We start from the raw sequence: 7,500 nt of genomic DNA, 5'->3' as shown, positions 1-7,500 counted from the left end.
GTTGAATAACTAATAAGAGTTGCCAAACTGAAATGATATGACAGCTCACTTTACACTATCTTCCATTTCAAATGTTACCGAGGTTACATTATCCCTGTTCATACTTAACTCGATTGACCAACAATGATAGTGAAAGCAACTTAGATAACTAATAAGAGTTGCCAAAATGAAATGATGACAGTTCACTCTTCCATTTGAGATGTTACTTAGGTTACATTATCCCTGTTTATGCGTCGTCCACTTTAAACTACCTTCCATTTAAGATGTTACTAATAGGTTACATTATCCCTGTGTATGCGTCGTTCATATTCAATTCGATTAACCAACAACGTTTATAACAGCAAGTTAGATAACTAATACGAGTTACCATAATGAAATGACATGACAGCTCACTTTACACTATCTTCCATTTCAGATGTTACCTAGGTTACTTTATCCCTGTGCATAGGTCGTTCATATTTAATTCGCTCCTTAAAGATCTTTATTTCCAGATGCCTGCTAAAAACAAAAACGGCTTGATTTCATAAATTTTACATTGTTTAATTATGAGTATCAAAATACCTTAGCCACGCCTATAAAGTTTTGGGGGGTGGTTAACACGCTAACACGCGGCTAACACAGAGATAACACACTCTTCAAATCAGTATGTAAAATTACAAACATTTGCTGTGCTTAACTTGAAGTGTTGTGTCATTAATATGGCACAGAATAGTTTAATGGACAAACTGAAGCTTTTTGTGGTAGTTAATAATTTAAGAGATGTTGTCAGTGGACACAGTAGTCAATGTGAACGAGGCACAGTTGAAATTGACCTAAGTAACATTTCAAGAGGAAGATAGTGAAACGGTAAGCTGTCATATCATTTCATTTTGGCAATTCTTATTAGTTATCTAACTTGCTTTCACTATCGTTGTTGGTCAATTGTATTAATTATGAACGAGGCTTACCCAAGAATAAGTTAATCTAGGCAACATTTTAAATGGCAGATTCTGTAAAGTGAACTATCATATCTTTCCATTTTGGCAACGCTTATTAGTTATCTAAGTTGCTGTTGCTATCGTTTTGGTCATGAATAAAGTTCATGCATTCTATTAAGCTCTCTTTTATTTCACATCGACATCGTTCATTCGTATTCCGCTCAACTGAAGACGGATGTTGCTTATCCGAAACGTGTATTACAAACTTAAAACTGTGTGTTTGTTTTTGTTATGAGCGTTAACTTGTTGTTTATTTGCATTTAGCCTAGGGCGATCATGTTGTATGTCAGTCACATTAAATATGAACAAAGCATTTTGAATGGTAAATTAACCTGAGTAACATTTCGAATGGAAGGAAAGTAAGCTGTCATATCATTTTATTTTGTCAACTTTTATTGATTTCTCTAACTCGTTGTCACTATTAGCTCTAAGTTGTTGATCAGGCGCATGCAACCATCAGTGACCATATTAAAAGTTGCACTTAAATAAAGAGATCCTTTTCCGTTATGTTAAATGAATGAAGGTAAATTGCGTCTTTTTCTTGAAAGGAATGGTTATTTAGTCGCCATAGGCCACTTTCTATTAAGTCTCGTGCTTGAAAACGTTACAAGGACTCCTGATAGTTAACTTGTGGTAGTTGCCCACCAATCACAAATCAACGGAAGAAATTCGAAAATTGAAACTAGATTTATTGCAAATATTTGCCCAGTAAACAGCATCACATAATGACCTGGGTAGAAAAAGAGAAGAGCTGAGAACCCTGTACAAAACAAAAGCATCAGGACGAAAGCAGGAAAACTCTGCAGGAAGTCTGAAACTAAGACTTAAGCTCTAAATGGAACACATTGTGGAAGGAAAATACTACTGATGCCACGATACACTGGCATCTGAAAAAAGAAGAAGAAAAGGAGAGAGGTTGAGCAAGAATTTAAAGAGAAAAAAACAGTGAGCTAAAGTGCGACAACAGTGCAGCAACAGCCCAACAACAGCGCGACAAAAGCACGAAGACAATAGGACAGCAGCAAGACAACAGTGCAATTACAGCGCGACAACAGGGCGACAACTGGGCAGCAACAGTGCAACAACAGTGCAAGAACAATGCAACAACAGTGCAATAATAGAGCGACAACAAAGCGATAACAGAAAGACAACAGTGCCAAAAGATGTGACAATAGCTCGACAGCAGCGCCAAAACAGCGCAAAAACAGCCCGAGAACAACGCAACAAAAGCAGGACAAAAGCGTGACAATAGAGCATCAATAGCGCTACAAAAACATGACATAAACATTGCAACCTACAAATTATTTACTACTCTTCTAGCCAATTAGTGAATAATATAAAAGTTACACTGTTTCCCATGCATAATTTAATTGCATAAGCTTTTAGCCAATGAATACGATGTATAATGTTCTGTAGTTCTTTTGCCGAACACAAACATCCCTGAGGTAATCGCCGTGCAGTTGGTTTGTTGGTGGCCTTATATTCCACAGGTTGTTATACACATAACCTTTTTGCGCACAACTGTTAAGCGCATAAATTGCAAAAAAAGTGATATGTAAGGAGCGACTAACTTGTGTCGTCAAGGGTGTTTATTATACATTGTAGTCATTATCTGTCTTCTCATTGGCTAAAAGCCTAAAGTTAATTCTAGGAAACAGTGCAGCCTACAGATTACTCACTAATCTGCTAGCAGATAAGTGAATTATCTAGAGGTTGCACGCGCAATGCATGATTTCCAAGAGCAATGTCAAGTTCACGGACAGCAAAAAAAGAAGATCGCTTGTCGAAAATAAACTGTCATTATCTGTCTTCTCATTGGCTAAAAGCCTACAGTTAATCCTAGGAAACAGTGCAACCTACAGATTACTCTCTAATCTGCTAGCAGATAAGTGATTAATCTAGAGGTTGCGCGCGCAATGCATGATTTCCAAGAGCAATGTCAAGTTCTTGGACAGCGAAGTAAGAGGATCGCTTTTCGAAAATAAACTGTGTTCGGTGCGATAATGCGTTTTTCGTTATTTTCTTGAAAATAATGTGTAGTAAAACAAGTATTAGGTTCAGTTATGATATCCAAAATAATCAAGGTCGATCGATCGACCTTGATTATTCCGGATATCACAAAAACCTCATCCAATAATTGTTGATGTTTATATTTACTCATTTGTATCATGTTTACATGCCGTAAATCAACATGTCACCACATGTCGCCTTATTACGCGTGAGTTCAAAAGAACTTTTCGTAGTCATAACTTCCCTTCCTTTATAAAAAACGATAAAAATTGGGCCACTTGCCGATGGCATGATGGCGTTTAATTTGATTATAATATTGTTTCCTATCTCTTGAAAACTTTCCCTGAAAATGGCATTCGGAACTTCTAGCAAATAGGGAACTTTTGTAACGTTGCTGTTTTTATTACCGAGGTGACTTTGAATCTATTTTTCAAAAGAAGAGATTGCTTCGATTCCTTAGATTTTTCACTGGTAGATTACCACGTAACTGATCTTAGTTATGTGTGATTTTCAGCGAATTTGGCTTAATAACATTGATGGAGTAATGTTTTCAAAATAAGGAAACCAAAAATGGGGTTTTTCCGATTCGTGATTCTATTCATTGGCATGAAGAGTCAAACACTTACACGGCAGATTTTTTCTGGCCGTCATAACTCAAATTTGATTTAATGTGGTAAGCGAGAGAATGGTGTGGCATATAAATGGTAAGGTAATAGCTACATTTCGGCAAAGAAACCGGGATTAAAGCTCTTAACAAAGTGCTTACCACGAAATCGGGCACTTTTGTAACCTCCCAGCTGTAGATTTGCATGCCGCTCAGTCATTTCTACGTGGTATTAGCCGACTACTTGTTTGCATTGGAATGGCATGTTCAAGTGTATTTCAATGTTTGAATCGTTTTGCTGCATGCGTAATTGGGGTATTGACTTGGATTTATGCCTGACTTTAAATGGCTGTATCTTGTATTTCTTTTAACTGTAGTCTCTAATTTTTTTTTCACGCACACATTTACGTATTGTCAACGATTTGATTGTATTAGTTTTTTATTTGGGTAAAAAAACTGAACAGATGCATATTTTTATGTTTGAAAGGCATCAAAAAAGAACCAAAAAGCCAAAGCTGGCAGGTGCCGAAATTGGACATCTCCAAATATGGTCAAGATAACCTTCTCACCTCTCTAGAACATCACCAAACATCATTTCCAGGTCCAATTTGACAATAGACAAGCTTTAAAGAATTTTGAAATTTTGACCAAAAATCATAGGCTGACCCCTTTGGAAAAAATCCAAGATGGCGGGTTAGATTTATGCTCTACCTTAAATGCTTGATCTTGTATTTCTTTTAACTGTAGTCTCTAATTCTTTGTTCAGGCACGCATTTACGCATTGTCTATGATTTGATTCTATTAGTTTCTTGGGGGGGATGAAAAAAGCTTTAAAGCTGAGAATTATTCACTTACACAGACGATAGCGTTTAACAACAACCTTTTTAATAAACATTTTGCTAACGTTGGTCCTACACTTGCCGCTGAGATACATGCCGACACAGTTCACGTTGATACATACATCAGGATTTTTCCTAAAGTGTCATCTATATGCTTTTAACCTTGTCATAGCATCTGCATTCGCCAAGACGTTCTAAGATGCTTTTCTGGTTGGCTCGCGAACGGAAGGCATTAAGGATAAAGGCCTTTTTCGGAACTTCGTTCCAATCTGAGAACTCTTTCTCTATGACCTCCACGTCTTCGGGGCTCCACACAAACCTTCCTTTTCTAGTTGATGTTCCACTCGACTTTTCCAGCCACTCAGCTGTTTTTTCTTGGCTGTCTTGTTCTTGCACTGCTTTGATACCTTCCTCGCCGTATTTGCGTTGGAGATATTTTACTCTCTTGTAGACCTTGGCCACCATTTCAGGGTCTTTGACAAGACTCATGAGGTTAAGACCTTCGTTCCTTAAGTTGCAAGTCTCATCAAGGCTCAATGGGCCATTGGTGTAAATTTTATGTGCAAAGAGCAAATTAATATCGTCTTGCTGCTGCTTGGTAAATCCACCTGTTGATGTTTCTGGGTCGTCTGACTCTCCTGTCTTCTCATCTTCTGTACTGGCAGACTTGGACGTGGTGACTAGGGTCGGAGTTGTTTCAGTCAACCCAATGTTCTCCATTAGCACTTGGTGGCCCTCAACGGCTGCATCAGCCAGGCGATTTAGCATGTAGTGTCGTTCAGCTGTTCTTGAGGTATGACACATCAGGGTGTGTGCACTTCTCTTTGATGCATCGTCCCGGCTATACAGCTGCAATACATGCACTTTTCTGAGCTTTGTGCTTGTCACATGCTGCTGTTTGCCTAGTGCCTTTTGCCAGAATGCTGTGACCCGCTTTCCAATGGTGCCTGCTGGAAATGCACTCCCGGATTTTGTTGTGAAAACTGTGGTTTCGGTTTTCTTGACCAGGATGTGTCTTACGTTTTGCAGGTAAGCCTGTAGGTTGGATTTGAGGTTTGCTGACAAGGTCATGGGAGCTGGGCCTGCTTTGCTTGTCTTATGTCTGCTAACGTACATGATGTACTTCCCCTCTTTCTCCTGCAGGCGTTCAAAGTCCCTGATTCGGGCCGTCTCAAGAGAGCCTGGCCTCTGTACGTTTTCAAGGCTTATCCGTGCTATTAGGAAATCCCACACAACAATGGCCTCGTCAAGGCTGATGGTGTCGTCCATGCTGTTCTTCAGCAGTGTCAGTGCCCTCTTCGCTGGCTCTGTTTCGACCATCCTGTTCAAGTCGCTAGGATTTATTGCATTCATGACGTCTTCCATGGCCATGACTCGTTTCATCATGCGTTTGATAGTTTCTAGCGTTTCTTTATCTACTTCAGGGAAGCCCTTGGTCTTGCTTTCGGCATGATCAACAATGAACGCAAAAAATTTGTTAATAGAACCCAAATGCCTCCTGATAGTACCAGGGCGCACCTTTTTTGCATCTAATAATGGCTTAGCCCACTTGCGCCAGATGTGCAACCCACCGTCTGCCAAGAGACTCCCAAGGCTGTCATCTTTTGCGTTAAGAGTATCCCAGATTCTGCGCACATCTTGGGCATAATCGATGGCATGTCTTTGACTCTTACATCCTCCAAGAATGGCTTGCAGATGTTTGCAGAATTTCAATAGCAGCTGATCTTTAAGCGTGGTGGCATTTTCCTTACTATAAAGCTCCTTCCATGTTCGACTTCCTTGTCCTTCAGTCTCTTTGTCACTTGTGTTGTGATCCTCTTCCTCCTCCTCCTCCTCCTCCATGTACTCTCCTCCTCCTTTATCACTGCTTTCCTCGTTAGAACCCTAATCCCCTTCACCATCATTATCAACATCTTCCTCATCACCGCCCCAACACTTTTCCTGAACTACCACTCCCCCATTACCATCAGCTTCCTCATCCTCGTAACCACCCTCATCCTGGCCCTGACCTTCCACGTCACCAGCCTCTTCACCAGTAGCATCTTCTTGGACTTCTCCTTCAACAGGCTCTTCTTTTGGTGCATCTTCTCTATCGTCCGGGAAAATGTTCATAAAGGAGCGTTTCCCACTCTGGGGACTACCTGGCACCACTGAAACAACAGGTTCCAGGTCAAAATCCTCATCAGATGTGTCCGAGGAGAGTTCCTGGGCCAAAATATCGAGTGGGGTGACTGTCTTGGTGGTTTTGGGTTCGCCCTCACTGTACTCATCCGTAGATTTGCAAAACTCCTTACTGGTAGATGGCATGGGCTTCTTAGATGTTTGTTTCCCTTTCTGTTTAATGTAATTCTCGTCCCATAGTAATTCAACTGTTTGGCCATCATACCTCCTACTGTGAATCAAGACCTTTTCATAATGGTCGGAATATTTCTTTAACTCGTGGACGCGTTGAAGATGGACGTGCAGCTGGAGTACAACGCTATCACAGAGAAAGCATTTGTACTTTTCTTGCTTTTTGCACAAAGGACATTTCTTATAGCTGTAATGGGGCTGTTTGTACCCATCTTCCTCGTCCTTATCCTCTGCTTTTCGTTTTTTCTTTTTATTTTCCAGTTTACTGCTGCTTTTTCGCTTTTATATACCTTAATTGATGGTTGCATTGCTTGTACCTAGCCTTGAATGGGTAAAGAAAGATGATTTTGTAGGAGCACAACGAAGCTACTTGCCCCACGAGGCCTTTGAACAAAGGTAACTAAGTATATGCGTCACCAAACGTAGTCATGTAGATCTCCTTGAAGTGTTCCTTGAAGAATGCAATTTGTGTCTTGTGTATCTTACACAATATTTAACCAATAAACTTGTAATTTTAGTATGACGTGTGTCTATCTATGCTTAACGTTATACCTTTAATTTTCAGACAATGGCAACGTTCCTAAGATCGCTACCCATTTTTCAGTGATTTCCCTACCTTTTTGACAATCAAAGGGGAATAAATCATACGTTTGTCTCTTTAGCCCCTAAATGTATGTTAAAACTGAAAATTTTTAGAATTGAAAATCTTCGTGATTCC

This window comes from Montipora capricornis, chromosome 2 (assembly GCF_036669925.1).
Source record: "Montipora capricornis isolate CH-2021 chromosome 2, ASM3666992v2, whole genome shotgun sequence".
NCBI classification, from domain to species: domain Eukaryota; kingdom Metazoa; phylum Cnidaria; class Anthozoa; order Scleractinia; family Acroporidae; genus Montipora; species Montipora capricornis.
Note: the sequence above shows the minus strand (reverse complement) of the source record.